General features: G+C 38.8%; 2 protein-coding genes across 2 annotated transcripts in view; one reads left to right on the forward strand and one right to left on the reverse strand.

The window, feature by feature from the left end:
* The window catches only part of LOC140229822 (placenta-specific gene 8 protein-like), a 187711-nt gene that overhangs the window by 79709 nt on the left and 88823 nt on the right, over window positions 1-19179 (reverse strand). The gene's annotated exons all lie outside the window — the stretch shown is intronic.
* Window positions 1-19179, forward strand: part of LOC140235467 (RAC-gamma serine/threonine-protein kinase-like) — a 105172-nt gene that overhangs the window by 4788 nt on the left and 81205 nt on the right. Inside the window, exon 2 of the mRNA XM_072315497.1 lies at window positions 11127-11252. The gene's annotated coding sequence lies outside the window, so the exon portion shown is untranslated. The remainder of the gene's footprint in view (window positions 1-11126; window positions 11253-19179) is intronic.

The following is a 19179-nucleotide window of genomic DNA, read 5'->3' on the forward strand; positions in this document are numbered from 1 at the left end:
AAGAAAAAAAAAAAAAAACCAAAGTCAATATTCAATGTTCTGAGACAACAGATGTGTGCAAAGGTGTAGGAGCATAACCTAAATATTCCATGATTTGTCTGGTAGCAATTACTAGCATCAGTTCTCAGTAACCTGTCATGGCATGGATGCCATGAGAGAACTTTCCCCGAGGGAGGTTTCGTCTCTGGGGTATCAAGACCTCATATATCTCAATTTGTATGTATTCTTAAACTTACTCAATAAAAAGATAAAAAAATAAAAATTAAAAGATAAGAAATGAAATAAATATCAAAAATACTTTTTGAGTTTTAAAACATTACAATTTTTGATGTGATCCTAAACATTGTTTCTACATTATTTGGCATCAACAGTGATGTTATTTTGCAAAAATGTTGCAAAAATGAAACAGTTCGCCACTCTCCTCAAAATTCATAATTTGTGAGATATGAAGTTTTGTCACCCCAGGATGACAAGTAGTATACAAATGATGCACAGGTCTGAGTGCGTCAAATGGAATTATGTGCATAAGTTAACTATGGAATTCTTAAATTAGGCTAAATTCCATCATTACTGCATGCACACTATTCCAGGTGACCCACAAAAAGACATGCGTTATCTGTTTTATAGGGAGGACTTTTTTTTTTCTTTTGCCAGAAGTCCCATTTTAGTTCATGTAACGTGATGGCAGGTCTGCTGGATTTGTTTCGTTTTGGCTTGCCATAGACGTCATGCTTTCTATTACTGGACAAAATTTACTGTCTGCATGCTTTTTACTTGACAAATTTACTGATGCATGGATAGCTTACTTTACTGACTATGTGAATGCTTGCTTTAGTGCGCTAACTCTTGCTATAGTGCATGATATAAACATGTTTACAGTGCTTATCATCAGTGAGGCAACATGCGGCCATTAAAAAATCAACATCAACTCTCGACCAATCAGGTCACAGGATCTTCGCCACTGGTTCTATAATAAGAATTGATGAATGGACTCTGATAGCTAGTTTTATCATTGTACGAGGTTTGCTCAGCCTGGATTTCCCAGCTCCCTCACAGGAAGTGCTTCCATTGCACAGATTCCTTACAATAACACGTGCAAATAATGCCCATGGACGGTAATCAGGACCCTGTTTTATGAAGAGAACATATAGTTGATTTCTATGGTAAGTCTATGGCAGCATGTGTGGTAAGGAAATTTATAATTGATTCTATCTTTTGATAAAACAGAGCCCTGATATTGAATGACCAATGGCTACATAGCAGCTCGTGTAGGCATAATAAAATGATTGAATGCAATGATTTAATAAACACATAATCTAACACAGAAATAATTTAACCCAATTACCTGAGAAGTTTGACACATTCACACACAAAGAATGAATAGTTTTTACATTGTGATGCAGAAATCGGTGCTAATCGCCATTGCTCACTCTTATTAGCAAACCCAATTCCCCCCCCCCCCAAAAAAAAAATAAAAAATACAAAATTGCTTGGCTGCAAGCAGACCACATTATATCTCAGAAGTGTGCGCATGCCTGAAGGATGACTGGAACATGACCTTGGTCACCCTCACCAGGCCTAATGGGGCGAATTGACTCATGAGGGGGGAAAAAAGGTCTGATTTTTTTTTTCGCTTGCTGTGAACACAAACTGCATGAGATGAGGCAGATTATCACGAGGTATGACCTTAGGAATGGTGTCATGAATTGAATCAATTTTATGGAGAATTTGGGACATAGGGTACGTTTATCTAAAAATGTTCTGAGGCAGAATCATGATCCTAAATGCATTTAAAGCATTTTCGGGGTTTAGGGAAAGTCGATTTGAAACATCAATGTTCCACGGGCATTTTGAAATGCGTTTGAGATGACGATTGCCTTTTTTGCGAACGAGTAGATAAATGCAATGCTGTTTTGAAATGCGTTTATATCTCAAGGGTCAACTCCGAGTTGTTTCTGGTTATGTTTTCTACCCATTATTTGTGTGTGAATGATGAAGTATGTTTGCTAGTACGCAGTTGACCTTTACTTCCTAGGTTGAACGGCACAAAGCAGCTTCGCAGTGACAACACTCGAATTGCGATTGTATTGTGGTTAGATAAACGCTGCACCCCGAGTATGGTTAGATAAATGCTGCACCCCGAGTATGGTTAGATAAACGCTGCACCCCGAGAATCGCGTTTCAAACCACACTCGCAAAAGAAAGGTCAAACATCAAGGTCAAAGGTTGATGACCATCACATGAGAGTAACATTTTTAGCTTTCACACTCTTTACTGTAAAATCAGAGATTTTCATGCAGAGATTTTCACATGCATGCAACTTTAGTGAATTTTGCGAGGAGCCAAGATTCGTGAAAGTAAAATTCACACAAAAGTTTTTGTCTATACAATGCATTGAATGCCAGTACAATTGCATACCATAATTGCTGGCAATTCACATGAGTTTCACAAAAAGGCCATTCACATTGGCTACACCTCCCAAAAGTTTCATGCCGTGAATATTTGTGGTTTTACAGTAGATGTGCTCAGTGGTACTAATATATTTTTAGGGCAGGATCACTATTCAAAAATGCCATTGACTTCACAGAAAAAGATGTTGCTGACTGGACTGCAAGGGTGAATATGAGCAGCAGCTACACTTGTATTATATCTTCATGAGTGGTTAAGATGGAACGACTAGAAATTCACTCAATCAAATTTTTGGACTTTTATGTTACCCCCAATATATTGATATGACTAACTTTAGTCGCTCAAACCAGTTTTGTTCTCAAAGATGGTAATATGAAATGTTTATGTGACAAGTAATATAGACCTACAGGCATCGTCTTGAAAGGGAAGACTATTGAATTGTTTAAACTTGAGTTTTAATTGGTTTCCCTTCTTTCAGCTCATGTTATCTCTCTTGGTGGTTTGAAAAAAAAATGAAAGTAATATCCATGTATTCCACTTTAAAGTTAAGTTATTTATACAGTTGTCAGTATGAAGTGAGAAAGTGAACAATTTCCACTCCTTGTTGATTTCATAAAAGCTTATATTGGTCTGCATACTAGTTGGTGATTGGTCATAATAGTGTCACGTGACAGACTAATGCAGCAAGGATGGAAATCATTACATTGAGAGCAGTGACATCATATCAGATGATATTATACATCATAGTGTTTTTAAACCTCCAGACTGTGCCTGGCTGCCGAGGCTGCCTAGGCAAGAATCAATTTGTATGAAAATGTACACCATGTGATATAACAAATATTGCCTTGTCTATCATTGTGATATAAGACCTACAGTGTAACAGTCCCTTGGGAAATATTTTTCCCCCTCAATACAATATTTTCCCTCAGCACTGCATGCTTTGGGTGAAATGTAATCTCTTTGAAAAAGTTTACCTACAGCAGGGATGTCAAGTGTTTCAAGTATATTACACCTTGAAAATAAAAAAGCAAAATCTGTATAATTCTAGCTGAAAAGAAGTTACAATGTATTTTTTTATTTGTGCTCTTTTTGCAACACATGGCCAACACGATTAATACTGTGTATTGGCTAGTATATGTACAATGTACACAAGCATGGCTAAGTACCCCTGAAAGCTGCAGCAGAACCCCCATTTCCTGGTCAACTTAATTGTCTTTTCCCTGATACCCCTGTTTATGATTCTAGTCTTGGCTGTTCATTGTAGCAAGACATGCTGAAATTTGGCATGTTTTGGTGTTTGAAAGCGAAGGGGGTGGTGGGGGCTGGGGGTTAGGGGCTGGGGAGGTTGCCAGAAGCATGATACTTGGAATAGTTGGTGTATCAACTAAACTACTGTATGATTCAAATTCTTGATTGAAAAAAAGAGTTTAACATATTATATGTGATCCAGGAAATCATACATACACTGTACACATTACCATACCATCGGGTTCTTACAAGATCAGTCATACTATGGTCAGTCTGCTTTTATATCATGATTTGAAGAGTATTTATGCTCTTACTAAGCCAATAACAAAGAACAAGTTGCACACACAGATATGAGTAGATAGGACTACAGTTGATACAGTCATCACAACAAACACAGTATGTTCATGAAAGAAGGTCTACAAATCAAAATGTGATAACTGTCTCTTTTGTCAGTGCCAGGAAGATATACATGTAAGTATCATGTCTTTATTAGTTAAAAACTGCCTAGGTCTGGTCTCTTTTCTATTGTAAGCCCATGCAGTGTATTTCTGATACATCGTAACATGGTTGGTACCAAAATACCAGCCAAATGTTATGCGTATCTAGTGACGTAGAATGTACAAGCATGCATTATTACTGCTGTAGTATTGTAGCCATACCTGCAATCTCCCTCACCCCCTCCCATGTTCACAGTGCAGAGTTGTTCATTTGCAGTAAAAAAAAAAAAAAAATAAAAATAAGTTCCTAATTTCAAATATGTATGATTTCTCAGAAAATAACACTTCATTGATGTAAAATACAGGCAATGTCAGGGTTAAGCTATGCAACCTTCAAATTACAACAGAAAGTGATGAATTATTTTAGAGTAGAACTATTTCTGGCTGTGAATGGATTGCTTGACCTTCAACAAAGATGATTATTGCCCTCCTGGTGTTGTTGTTATTTTTTTTTTGCTTCTCTTTTTAAAGCTCACTGCCTATTTGGTGGCAACGGAAAAAACATTGCAGTCAACAACACCTGAAATCTATATCTATTCTGAAATGCTAGCATAATGAACAACTTCCATATTATAGTGTCAGAAATATCTACCTGCTAAATCTTCATAACACCACATCAAATGTGTTATGTATAATGCTGATGGGATAATCATGCTGTAACTTGATTGTTCTTGTGACAGTATTTTTTTAAAAACTGAAGTCTTTAAATACAATGTCACCAGCATCTCAGGATGAAGAATATATTAGATATTTATGATTTTTTTGTTTCTTTTTGATCCCTCAAAAGTACAATTTACATCGCATATTTTCTTGGTATTCTTATTCATACAAAGAGAGATCTGGAGAGAGGAATTGTTGTTTATTGAAAGATTGTAGTATTTTCATTTGAATAAATTTTGAAAGAAAAAATGGGATGGGCAGTGTGGTGAAGAAAGTTTGAGAAAGCAAATCATTTTTATTCATGCTGTGAGAGACCATTGAAAAGTAGAGAGAAAAAGAGAAATAAACATGAAAGTCATAAAAGATATGGGAAGTCATGGTGTGTTTTCTTTTAGTGCTTGTTCTTGGGTACATCAAGCTACTGCTAAAGGCAGTTGCCTAATGGATCCTATTCTTGATACCAGGAGTTGTTTACCGCAGTACGGCTGCCAAGATAGTGATGAATGTGATTCCCCAGCCATTCAGTGAGAGGAACTAAATTTGATGCAAAGAGTCAACAGGAAAAGAAGCATTAATAGCAGGCTGTGAATTCCCTTACCATGTCATTCTCCCCCCCCCCCTTTCAACCTCCCTTGCTGGAATGGAATGAGACCCCCCCCCCCCCCCCCAACACACACTCACCTACACATACACCTTTCGTGCAGGCATACATGCACACTTGTATGTGAGCATGCAAATTGCATGCAGCCCCCACAGAGCCATGGGCAAATATCATCTGTGATGGGGGATTTCACATGTGTCACCGTCCCTGTTTTGTAACTTGTTTACGTGCGAACAGGGCCGCATCTGCAGACATCACATGAACTAACCTACATGTATTTTTTTACATACTGGAGGGGGTAACTCTTAGAAATTATTCATATTACACCTCTGTCTTTTCCGCGAAAGTGGCATAAAGTCATGCAACCACTTTTTTTATGCAGTATTTACTGATTTGTACTCAAAGCCTTTTCTGTAGTGTTTAAATATGAAGGGAATATTAGAAGATTCAAGGAGAGGCACTTGTACTTCATACTGCTAGTATTATCTGCACTTTAACAGCCAGAAAGGTGTGGCTGTTTACCAGTCTTTGATGAGCAGAGGCATTAGGCATCAAGGAGTTCTTTTCTGTGTGGCAGTGATGAGTTGGCCCCCTTCCATCTAAGGAACAAAGCTTAGCTTTGCTGCTTGTATCTTTTGTCAATAAATCTGTGAGCTAGTTGATCTTGTAAAGACTTCAAAGCTACAAAAAATTTGTAGATTTGAACTCTCTTGTAATTTGTTAAGTCTCTGATGTCACATAGCCCATATTTTTTTTCCCATCCAGTAGCATGATTACATGTAGTTGCTTTCTTTCAGAACTGAACATAAATTGTACTTGAACTATCAAGCATATTGAATAGAAGATACAAATTATATGAGTTATTTAATGTAAATACAAGCAGGTACATTTGCATCAGTGTGCATGAGATTTGACAGGTGTTGTCTCGCCTGCGCAGTGGAAGGGAGATATACAGTGGGTATCACTTTTCCATTGTTTTTGTTGTCGGCAGCAGCAATGTCTTTGTTAACAATTTCGTGTACTCAAAAAAACTTTCCACAGCTTTGAGCTATGACTGCTAAACTCACACTACAGATACACTGTACATTAACAGAAAGATGCAGATCAAGTTTGAATATAGGTCAAGCAAGGTCAAAGATAAAATGTCAGTGAACTTTCCCTGACTTGCACTGTACTCACAGTATTGTGGTTTACTCTCAGTAACTTTCAATAGGTTTGAGCTGTAATGACCACAAAATTCACATCACAGGTACATTATCTAAAGATGCCCTAGTTAAGATATTGGTGAATTCTAACAAGGTCAAAGGTCAAAAGGTCAATGAACTTGGCACTTTAATCACAATTGTGATATGCAGGCAAGACATTGCTTTAAGGACAAGTTCACCTTCATAGACATGTGGGTTGAGTGAATGCAGCAAAATAGAACACATTAGTGAAAGTTTGAGGAAAATCGGACAATGCGTTCAAAAGTTATTAATTTTTGAAGTTTCTGCTCAGTCATGGCTGGATGAGAAGACTACTATAGCTTGTGATGTCACATGTGTACAACGATATAAAGAAAGAATAAAGAAAATTCAACATATTTTCACTTTTCTCGCATAACAAAAGAATACTTGACTTCTCTCTTTCAGAAGGCAGGGGGAATAATATTACCCTTGACATACGTCAGGAACAAGTCAAAAAAAATTGCACTTTATTCAAAAAGTAAAGTTTTTTGAAATTCTCTTTTTATTTTCCTTTTATGTTCAAAAGTTATTAATTTTTGAAGTTTCTGCTCAGTCATGGCTGGATGAGAAGACTACTATAGCTTGTGATGTCACATGTGTACAATGATATAAAGAAAGAATAAAGAAAATTCAACATATTTTCACTTTTCTCGCATAACAAAAGAATACTTGACTTCTCTCTTTCAGAAGGCAGGGGGAATAATATTACCCTTGACATACGTCAGGAACAAGTCAAAAAAAATTGCACTTTATTAAAAAAGTAAAGTTTTTTGAAATTCTCTTTTTATTTTCCTTATATCGTTGTACGCATGTGACATCATACACTGTAGTAGTCTTCTCATCCAGCAGTGACTGCGCAGCTACTTTAAAAATTCAGAATTTTTGAACCGATTGTCCGATTTTTCTCAAACTCTCACTGATGTGTTCTACTATTGTTGCATTCACTCAATCCACATGTATATGAAGGTGGACTTGTCCTTTAACATTTGCCTCATTCATTATCCAACAAATTGCATGCAAGAATAAGTTACCTTATCAAGTTTATTGATGTGTGTCTATTTTTAGATACCTCAGCCGTGTCTCATTAGAGATTGATTAACTAGGATATAATGTTTAGATTCATGTGTGTACATATGTATTTACATATTGTGTGCAAACATATAGGTTTAGGAGAGGCTTTCATTTCACATACCAACCTGCATTGTTTTCTGAATGTATGAAGAATGTATCAGCTTGTTCTCATAGACATACTGATACGTATGATCTCTGTACTACATGATACATGATTCGGCATGCCATACACCGGGCTACCATCGTAACCTTGGGGTATGGTGTTGTGTAGTGCCATCTCATGTCAATTAACATACAGCTGTGCAATGTTGTCATGGTGACTATTTTTTCATCATCGGCGCCGGCATAAATCGGTGTGGCAATAACGATCCCAAGGCAGATTTTTCTTCCATGTCAACTTCTAAACAGAGAACATTACAAGAGAGCATGTAAATGAGAAAAATGAAGTTATTAATTACATGCATTAATTGTTGCACAATCACAAACGAGAAAACATTTTTATGCATAATACTGCTAAAAATAATTTTTTACACATTTTTGGTAATCCAGGGTACAGCGCTGAAAAAGAATAATTAATTCAACAAAATGGCGTTAATTTTCATTTGGTTCCCCAGGGTACCAAATATTGCATCATAACTGATTACAATTAGGATTATACCCAACACATAATGTATGCTGCTGAATAGCAATTATTATGACAGCTGATTATGGGAGCTGGCTCATGGTTCTGTAGTATTCTTTAGTGTACATATACATTTACAAGTTGTATCAGGTAATAACTCCCTTTATTGTGATAATTATAGTAAAAAACAGTAGGGTACCTACTTGATACTATATGTATGTGTGTGTTTGTAGGTGTGTGTGGCAATGTTGTGCTCTCACACTTTCCAGTCATAATGAGCATCAAAGTCTGTTGAACTTGAATAATGCTGGTCTGACGTACACACATGATTGTCACATGTCATGGATCTGTTTAGGCAGCAGAAGGAGGTCACATTTGCATAGCCTAAGTCTGTTGCCGACACTCGTTTTCTGCGGAATCCCCCTCCCCCTCCTCCTTCCTGGCTATGGGTGGCATTGTCTGTGTTTAAACTGGATAAGTTTGCACTCAAGTGAAACATATTTTCTCTCTTTTGATGGTGGGCTGGGATGTGGGATGTTGGATTGGAAATTTACAGTACAGAAGGACTAGGTCATTTTCTTTTATTGCGATTCCATGAAAAATGAATTGCAAATGCGATTTTTTTTTTTTGGAAACATTTTATAAACCAGGTTGCTAAACTTGAGCTAGATCTATTGAATTACAGTTCCATACTATGTAAGCATACACTTCGTATGCAAGATATTTTTGCACTATGAAGTTTTTGCGAAATGGAGCAGATGACCTCTTTCATGTTATGAAATTTTCGCCAGTTGCCACCGGCATTCAATGCATGTAAACTGTAAAACGATATTTTTGCGGCATGAAATTTTCGTGAATTGGAGCCGACGGCCTTTTTCATGACATGAAGTTTTTGCGAGTTGCCTCTAACATTCAATGCATATAGCGTAGACAAGAACTTGCGCATGCATTGTAATTTCATGAATCTTGGCTCTTGCAAAATTTGCGAAATTAAAATGCATGTGAACATTCCTCGTTTTACAGTAGTGTAGACAAGAACTTTTGTGTGCATTTTAGGTTTGCGAATCCTGGCTCTTGCGAAATTTGCAAAATTAAAATGCATGCAAACATTTCTGGTTGTACAGTTGAGAGGTCATTGCTGTCATGGCTTCACAAGGCTCTTGTTGACCTACCCACAAATCATCCTTTTTGGTGACACAAGACCAGAATAAAAAAAAGAAAAGAAGAATGGTTTCTTTGCATTATATTTTTGTTTTGTTGCAACAACATTTCAAAAGCTTTGGATGGGAAAAGGTTTAAGCTGCTAAATTACCAACCCAAGACATGAATGTCTTGATTATTAATACGTTATTATTATTATTATTATTATTATTATTTTTATTATTATTATTTGTTTATTTATTTTTTTTTTTTTGGGGGGGGGATTGTACCTAAACTAGTCGGCAAAATGTGAGTTGATAAGAACACTGCTTTAGATAATTGACATTATATGTACGGTGTCCATTTGCAGTTTCCTGTACAGAAAGAAGAAAATATGAGCATAATTTTACTCAGTGTATAAAAAGTAAACGTGATCATGAAGTGGAATTTTACTTAAAACAAATTGTTTATGGCAGAATGAGATGCAAAACAATGTGTACATGTAGATGAATTTCTGGGGAAGCTGTGTTTGTGGGAACAGAGCAGCAGTTGACTGTGTGCTGTGTGTTCCCTGCCTGACAGATGTGCATGGTCACATTGCCTGGATGGAGCTGCTGGGCCAGTGTTTCCCTTATCGGTCATAAACCTTTAACAAGTACATTTTTAAGTTATAAATGGTCGTCCTGTAGAATGGTGTTTGCATAGTACCTGGTGGGCATGTGTTACTGTCTCGGACTTCCATTTACTAATGCTCACTATCTTCTCGTACAGGGCTATTGAAAGTGTGTGTGTGTGTGTGTGTGTGTGTGTGTGTGTGTGTGTATGGAGTGAGTGGAGATAAACAAGTTTTGCATGTGTAGTCCCTTTAATAGTGAATAATTAGAAAACAAAAGCAAAATGTGGATAGCTAAATAAAGTGAGCCACATGTTGAAAGGTTGCATATTATGCAGAGTACTTAAGTGATGATGTCACAGTCTTTTGTTGTACAATGTACATGTAGCTCAAGTTGGAACCAGGTGTGAACATAAACACTCGGGCCATGTGAGGTTGTTTTGAACCAGTTTCCATAGCGATGAATGGCTGTGATTTCACATTTTGGTACTCTAGTGAGAAAATGCTGCAGTGGCATTAGACTAAAAAAAAAAGGGGGAGAAGCCTAAGCTGTCATAACAAAGAAATTCATATACTTTCAGAACTACAAGGGAGTTAATTGTTCTAGTATTCTTAGTGAATGATGAATATAGGGAAGAAAGCGGGTTTATGGTTTTGTACTGTATTGATTGTATAACACATTCAATTTGTATATTGTTCAAGGAGTGTTCAGAATATTTGTTTAGGAACTCAAGGTACAGTGTATGTTCTCAAATGTTATATATTGCTATGGGCTCAGTGACTTTCATGACATGCTGAACATTTTTAAGCCAATGCGGGGATAAGTGTTTGAATTTGAAATGTTTTGCAGCAGTTTGCCATTGTTTGAGATATGTAATTCTGTCACTTACATGAGGTGAAGGTATACCTGAACCACTAATTTTATTTCAAGGCATGGTAGTTGTTGTCTCCCAGCTTTTGTGTGGTGCATTTTATGTTTAGATCTAAACACTCACAATAATCAAATTTTCTTCTGCTATCTTTATCATACCATTCACAGGAAAGTTGTTGGATTCCTCACTTGATTGTAGTGGCCGAGATACTTGAAAAACCCCACCAGGAACGTTGAGGCTAGATCTCGACATCGGTCTATCAGCGTGTCAACAGAAACCTCACACATAGCTTTGTAAGTTCTGTTGCTGTGCATTCATGAAAGACAAGTTCCCTCTTTGCATCATTGTCAAACATAAAGGTGCCATGCAAGCACACATTGGGTGTGCCATTATGTTTTCGAAGAAGAAAGAAACTGATTTGATGAACAGTGTTCAAATTTCTACAGTGATGTCATTGGCCATCATTGGGTGGCCAAGACCATTTCCAAACTGATTCTTACTGTTTAACTTACCACTTAACTGTTGTGTTATTCAGTGTGTTTATGCAGTTTTGCAATACTCAGGTTTATTTTTCAGTCCCTAATTGAAATTGGTTTTCCAGACATAGCATTTGTCATGCATTTTCAACTGCTTCAGAGAAGCTGATGCGTATTTGACTTCTTCTTTTTTTTTTTCCGAACAACGCAGAATATTTACAATGCTAAAATAGAAAAAATTCTAACACATGTGTTTGTAAGGAGGAAATTATTCCCAATCTTGTCTTTCCAGGAAAGAGAATCCGGAAAAGGTGAAAACAAACTCTGGCTAACTAGAGCAAGCTAGAAAACATTTCTCAGAATGGGGCTGGCTGCTGGTTGTCAGTACCCATACACAGTGTATTTATATCTTTCCAGTAGAATCATATTCCAGCCAGAAATAGACAAAGTATACCAGCATGAATCTTACATCAACCTGTCCCCTAGAGAGAGAGGAGGGATGGTAAAAGGCAGTACAGGTTCTGCCACATAAATGCGTAGATGGTTCATTCTGGCTGCTTGTCATGCAACAATACAATATACATTAAATTTCTAGGTCAAAAGTGAAAGGTGTAAGCACTTTTTCTCAAGCAGATATATTTATTACTTTTCAAAATTGGTTAATTTCATCACATTTGCCCAAGTAAAAAGATTTAATCCATATTGAGTGGAGTGAATAGGAGTCTTTACCTTCCCCGTTTATCCTGCAGGTCGGTTTCAGAGCCTCCTGGAGGAGGTTTGAAAGCCCACTCAAAAAAGTGGTCTCTTGTCTGCTTTTAATATACTGCTTGGGCTGGTTTTGCCAAACTAGGCCTGACTGGCTTCGTTTCCATGGTAACCAAGTTCCCCTGTGATACACTGGTTGGGCTTTTGAATTTCTTACTACGTAACTGCACATTATGTGATTGTGACGTTCACGTTCTGTTGTCACATAATAACCTCAAATTGATTTGTGTAGGTTTGTAACATTGAAAATACTAAATCTGGAATTCACGTACTGTAAAACGAGGAATGTTCGCGTGCATTTTAATTCTGTAAATCTGGCGAGAGCCTAGATACGCAAAATTAAAATGCATGTGAAAGTTCCTGTCTACTCTATGTATTGAATGTTAGAGGCGACTTGCGAAAATTTCATGCCACAAAGAAGGTCATTTGCTCCTATTCGTGAAAATTTCACACCGTGAAAATATTGTTTTACATTACACAGATTCAATGTGGGAGCAAGCAATCTAAATGCATGATACCATTTGTATTCAAATTTTATTTCTGCCACTGTCACAATGATCTCCTATGGCAACCCGAAATGCCCATCCTGATGGTAATTAATATGATGTCTAGCTAAAAAGCCAGCAAACATGGAAATTAGGGGGTGAAGTGAATATGCATAGTATGTGACCAGGACCCTATTTACACATGGGCTGGCTTTATCGTGTCGGTCTCACACCGGTGTCAAGCCGCCTCCAAAAAATTTTGAAAGTGTGTTTGCACATAGCAGAAATGTCGGCTGGACGCCGCCTTGAAGTCAGCTTGACTACCCCCGTTTACACATACGGCGGCTTGGCCGGTCTGCGTGGCGAGACTTTCATGAGTCTGTACTATTTTAGCACTTTTCACTTATCTGTTCTCCTGTTACGGACGCGTTTTCTTCATAGCTATGAAGTTTGATGATGTGAAGGAGCTCACCGAGGGAAATCGACTGAGATTTCATTCAAGTTGGTCATTCAGCATTCAGATTTCTGACGCGCAATATTGATGTCACAAATTCACGAACGATGACGTATGTGCACTACCGCACAAGCCCATGATGATCAGGGGACTCTCAAAAACCGGCGTCAGTCCGCTTTGTGTTTACACATACGTGAAGGCGGCGTGAGGCCGCCTTGAAGCCGACCTCAAACCACCTCAAACCACCTCCAGAGGTGGACCGAAACCGGGGCTTCCTCAAGCCGCCGTCAGTCCACCTATGTGTTTACCCTTGCGTTTGATGCAGCGTGAGGCCGGCCTCACACCGGCGTCAATCGTATGTGTAAATGGGGTCCAGGACTCTGGGCCAGATCATATCACATTCAACTACTTTAACCCGTTGAAGGCAAGTCCCAAGTATACTCGGGCAGGTATCTATGGGAAACATGTGTTGTAGCAAAATCAGCCCGTCCTCATGGGTTAAAACAGGTCCTTGGAACTCTGACTGGCCTCTCCTTCAACAGCTGTGTTTAAATTGCAATCTTAAAAGCAGCAGTGATCCATTCATTGTATTCACTGGTTGCTTCCTCCCAACAACCTAAATGGTATCAGTTTCTGTTGAGTTGCAAACACACGCACATGTATACACACATACACAAACACATGTACAATTGTATATTCACAAAATAATCAGAGATCGTGGGAGTTGCAGACAGTATTGTCTGTAGTCACACAACTTGACCTGCTTTTGTGCAGCAGCATGCTGTTTATTTATGAACCTGCCCAGTATCCCTTCCTATCTCTGGTGGGAATCGTTCAGGGATGTTGAAACAAAAACTTCCTGCCCGGATCTCTGTGGTCGTGCAATAAGCTACACTCTGGGGGTGGGGCATTAATCACCAGGTTTCTTTTCCCCATACCAGATCACACTTATTAACTGGTTTCTTTCAAAGCATGTGAATATGTGTATGCATGCATTTGTACATGCACTGAAAAGTGAATCATTCCAGGAATATCGACAGTTGGAATAGTACTGCTTGGCATAGATTTGTTTGTTGTTATTTTTTGTATATGACAGATATGACATTCATAAACATTATTAACACAAACGTCAATATTTTCACATGATTAGTTTTTCACGCTGGGCGGCTAAAAAAATAAAAGTTTTTGAATTCGCGTTGTGCAATGGTCAAACTGTGAAGATATTTTCGCTGTGTTTTAGAATTCGTGCTAGCCAAAAGTAGCGCAAAACGCCCAAAAATTAATGCACCGCAAAAATTTGTGCATTTACAGTATTATGTATCACAACTATTTTATCTAAAATTTCTTGCTGACTCTACAAAATGACATTTGTGCAGTGTTTTGGTGAGTCTATGCTCAGTAATGATACATCATACTATACAGTTGATGTCGAACTTTGTTCAGATTGAAATAGCACTGGCCCTACATAAATTAAGTCACAACCAGTTGGAGAATATGGTAATTGTCACAAAGGATATTGCAGAGAAGAGGTACATTGAAGTGAAAGTTGGTCACTTGGATTTTTTTTTTTCAGTCTGTAGGTTCCTGATTGTTGGTTTTCTGTTTAAGAAGTTCACATGTGGTCACTAGTCAAGACTGAGGGCTTGACTGTATGGATGCAGGTTTTGCAGTGATAGGAATGGCAACTGGATGAATGGAGGTAATGATGGGTATCGATCAGTAGGCCTGCCTTCATGAGCACAAAGTTTCAAAATAGCGAGCTATTTTGTGGTTACGAAGCTAGCCTGATGTCAAAATTGCATGCTATTTGTGCAGTGAAGACGCAAATAGCACGCTATTTGGTTTGGAAAATATCCCCCAAATCTTAGGCTAGTTCTTGAACTATTGCACTATTTGGGGTGCGTCTCCATCAGCCCGAAATTTTTTGGACCCCATCATATTGTGCGCCAGCGCACTTCCGGTTAGCTAGCTGGCTGGGGAAAGCGCACTTAAAAATACAAGCTAGTGACTGTGTACATACATGCACAGTGTATTTTGTGAACAACGATTAGCGAATTCAAGGATCAAATGTGTGTACTATTGTTGTTGACATCTTCTTCGAACTCTGTACTGTGCATGCTGGCTGTTTCGTCATTGTTTGTACTTCTGCTTCTGGTTAAGTCACTGTGCCTAAGCTGAAGATTTTTGCAGACTGTGTGTATTTACGATGCTTTTAAACTCTGCACATCATTAATTTCTCTCACTGGACAGAAGAACAAGTAGTGTTATTGATAATATCCCTTTGGAGAGAAGATGCTGTATTTGAGCAAATGGTGAGTATGACAATGCAAGGAAAAAAGATATGAAAGTCTGAGCAACAAGCTTGCAACGTACGGCATCACAAAGATGGCCCAACAAGTCAAGAGCAAGATAAAAGAATCTGAAAGCTGAGTACAAAAAGAAAAAGGACTACTTGAACGGGAGTGGGCGTGACAGAAAGCCCACTGGGAAGTACTATGAAGTGATGGACAAAATTCTGGGATACATGTCGGCCATTTCCCCACAAGGCCGTGTTCGTGAAAACATAGTGGCTAGCAGTCCACTTTTGAACCTTGTGCTAAGCAGAGTAATGATGCAAAGCACGCATGCGTCAAAATATTTGGCTAATTTTCTCATACGGGCTGTTTCGAGCTGATGAAGACGCACATTCACAATATTGGGCTATTTTCCCACACAGCAAAATATTCCGCTAGTTTGAACTGCTTGATTGGTTAGACTCCCTCTTTTCCTCATGGAGGAAGTTTGTTGTGTCTTGGGAGAAATCAGAAGTAAATTTGATGGTTCTTTGGAAAGAGTTGATGTAGTCAGTGAATGATGGAGGCTGTCTTCCTTCATGGTCCAGATGAAGAAGATATCTTTGATGTAGTGCCACCAAATCCATGGACAACAGGGGGGCTGAATCCAACATTTACTGCTCCAGCTTGGTCATGACGATAGAGGCAGAGCAAGAAGCCGTCTTGATGCCCATTGCTGTGCTGGACACCTGTAGGTAGTGCTTTTCCATGAATGTGGAGTTGTTTAATATGATAATATTATTTATCTATATATAATTTAATATGTTCATATGACATAAGGGATTTGATGTTGGATGGGTGGGGTTAAACGACTGCTGCATGCCGATACCTCACATGAGGCTAGGATACCTTCATCATGGGGAATGTTGGTGTAAAGAGGAGAGTTATCAAAAGTGTTGATGATTGCAGTCTCTGGTATCTGGCCCTTGATGCCATTGGGTTTTCTAAGAAATTCTGGTGTGTCATGGATGTAGGACCTACTTGTAGGAGAATGCTAGTTAGACAAGGGGTTTAATATTGTGATCAACAAAGAGGAAGATAAAGGAGAACCATTTCTTGGGAGGATGAATTGCTCAGGATTTCCAGGTTTGTGGATCTTGGAGAGGAGGTAGAATTGGGCAGGCTTAGCAATTGTTGAGGATAGAAATTTGTGGGTCTTCTTTGAGGTTGGATAGGTGTCCATGTTCTTTTGTGTCATCAAACTGGTGTTGATTGGGTCTGTTGGGAGAAATCACTGGCTGGGTCAGAATCAAGGAGTTTGTAGTGGGATTGATTGTTATGATGTTTCATGGCTTCCTGAACATATCGACAAAAAGACAAATACCAGATGAGTTCAGAGACATTAATGATGGCAATAAGACTCTGATGTAGGCTTACTTTCTCAAAGGTTAGCAATCTAAGGTCCACTTATCATATCACTAGCTGCTGTAGTGATCAAGAAATTTGAACACACTTGGGATTGATCAGACATGTGTGAAATGAGTGAAAGGGAGTGCCAGAGACATGTTTGCTGGTAAGATATTTCTCCAATGTTTACCCAGGCTAAACTACAATGGCTCTCATGTTCCCTACCATAACCTTCAGTGAGCTCTGATTATCCATTTCTTCTCTCGTGCAACTTATCATCAAGACCGCTGTGTGTCATGAGCTTTGAATCAAAAGATGAGCTGAGTGGATTGCTTCTGCTCAAGCCCAGGAACGACGCCAGCTTGAAAATGCCAGTGTACAACAGCATGACAAAATCAAATTTATTCATGTCGAGTTGTTTTGTCGATGCATGCTCTGCAGGAAACTGAAATCCTGCAGGGCCGTTGTCATTCACACCTGGTGCTGATGTAACATCCCTTGCCCACAACAGAGCACTTTGAGATGGTTAAAAGAATTTTTAGTCTCAATGCCACATTGTAACAATTTTTCAAGGGGGGAGGGCAGAATGTGGAATTTGATAAAGAATCGGTGAACATAATTAAATCAAATTCTGTTTAAAGTGATACACATTCGACTCTTGGGGCTTGCTTTGGAACACCTGTCTTGTGGCGGAAGTTGGAGAGGAACGGGTAAGTTACACAGGTGTAAAAGGGATGAATTTCAATTATTGAAAGAAAACTTGGGGATTTATGCATCATACATTGATGCTGTTTTGCTGTACTTGCAATTTTTTTCCCCTGTATGCTATCTTGCTATGAATGCTGATTTATACTTCATCTTGACTTACAAAGATGTTCTGTTCTACTGTATCCATCCAAATATTGCTGGGTATCATCATCATGTTGTGTACTGTGAATAGCAGGCATCCTTCATAGTCCTTGCCACAACATCACATTTTTACTCCACTATCCTGTGAAGGTATGACCAAAAGAGGTGCAATATTAATGTGCATTTCCATAACATATCCAAGTAAGTTACAGTACATCACTTAGTTATGCCAGTCAAGTTTGAATATTTGTGAAGTCTGACCAGGTGAAAGGTCAGATGCTAATGCCTTCCCCTGATAAGCACCACATATTGTGTGCTCTGTATAACTCTCTACAGCTTTGAGCTATGCCTACAAAAATCACACCATAGGCGTGTCTTCATCAGCCCAAAGTTTCAAAATAGCGCACTATCTTGCGGTTACCAAACTAGTCCGATGTCAAGATAGCGCGCTATCTGTGTAGTGAAGACGCAAATAGCGCGCTATTTGATCGGGAAAATTTCCCCCGAAATCTTGGTCTAGTTCGTGAACTAGAGCGCTAATTCGTGAAATAGCGCGCTATTTCGGGTGCGTCTCCATCAGCCCGAAATTTTCTCGATCCCTCCATGCTTCTGGTTAGCCAGCTTGGCTATTGAAAGCGCATGTACAAACTATAGTGATTGTGTATAGTGCATACACTCACGGCGTATTCAAGGATCACGGCGTATTCAAGGATCACATGTGTGTACTAGGCCTACTGTTGTTGACATCTTTAAAACCAGGGAGGTGATTCCGTGCATGCTAGCTGTTTTTTGTAGACTTCTTCTTCTGGTCCACTCTACCTTAGCTAAAGATTCTTGCAGATTGTGTGTATTTTGGATTTGTTTAAACATTGCAATTCGTTCATTTCATATAAGATGTGTCACTGGACAGAAGAGTAGCGTTACTGATATCCCTTTGGAGAGAATTTGCTGTACTGCTCACCTCCCTGGTTGTAGTATCGTACATACGGTGTTGTAGGAGATTTTGAGCGGGAAATCCACTTTCGAACAGCGAGCTAGGCAGAGTAATTATGCAAAGTGCGCATGCGTCAATTTTCGGACTAATTTCCCGAAGCAGGCTGTTCGAGCTGATGAAGACGCACATTCGCTGTATCGGGCTATTTTCTAAGACCGCAAAATGTCCCGCTAGTTTGAACTTCGGGCTGATGAAGACACGCCTCATGGGTACATCATCTATCTAGATGCCAGTGAAGCTCGACATGGCCAGCAGTCAGAAGTTCAATGAACTCTTCCTTATGAGCACTGTACTCATAGAATTGTAGTACAGTGTATTATCTCAATAACTTTCCACAGCTTTGAGCTATGACCACCAAATTCACACCACAGGTACGTGTACATCATAACCTCAAGATGCCGGTCAAATTAAAATACAGCAGTACGTCAATTACCCGGCCATCCATTATCCAGATTCTCTGTTATCCGGATGTCGACCAGCTGCCATTTTTTAAAACGGTTTCTTGTATTTTCAGTGC

This window comes from Diadema setosum, chromosome 1 (assembly GCF_964275005.1).
Source record: "Diadema setosum chromosome 1, eeDiaSeto1, whole genome shotgun sequence".
NCBI lineage: Eukaryota > Metazoa > Echinodermata > Echinoidea > Diadematoida > Diadematidae > Diadema > Diadema setosum.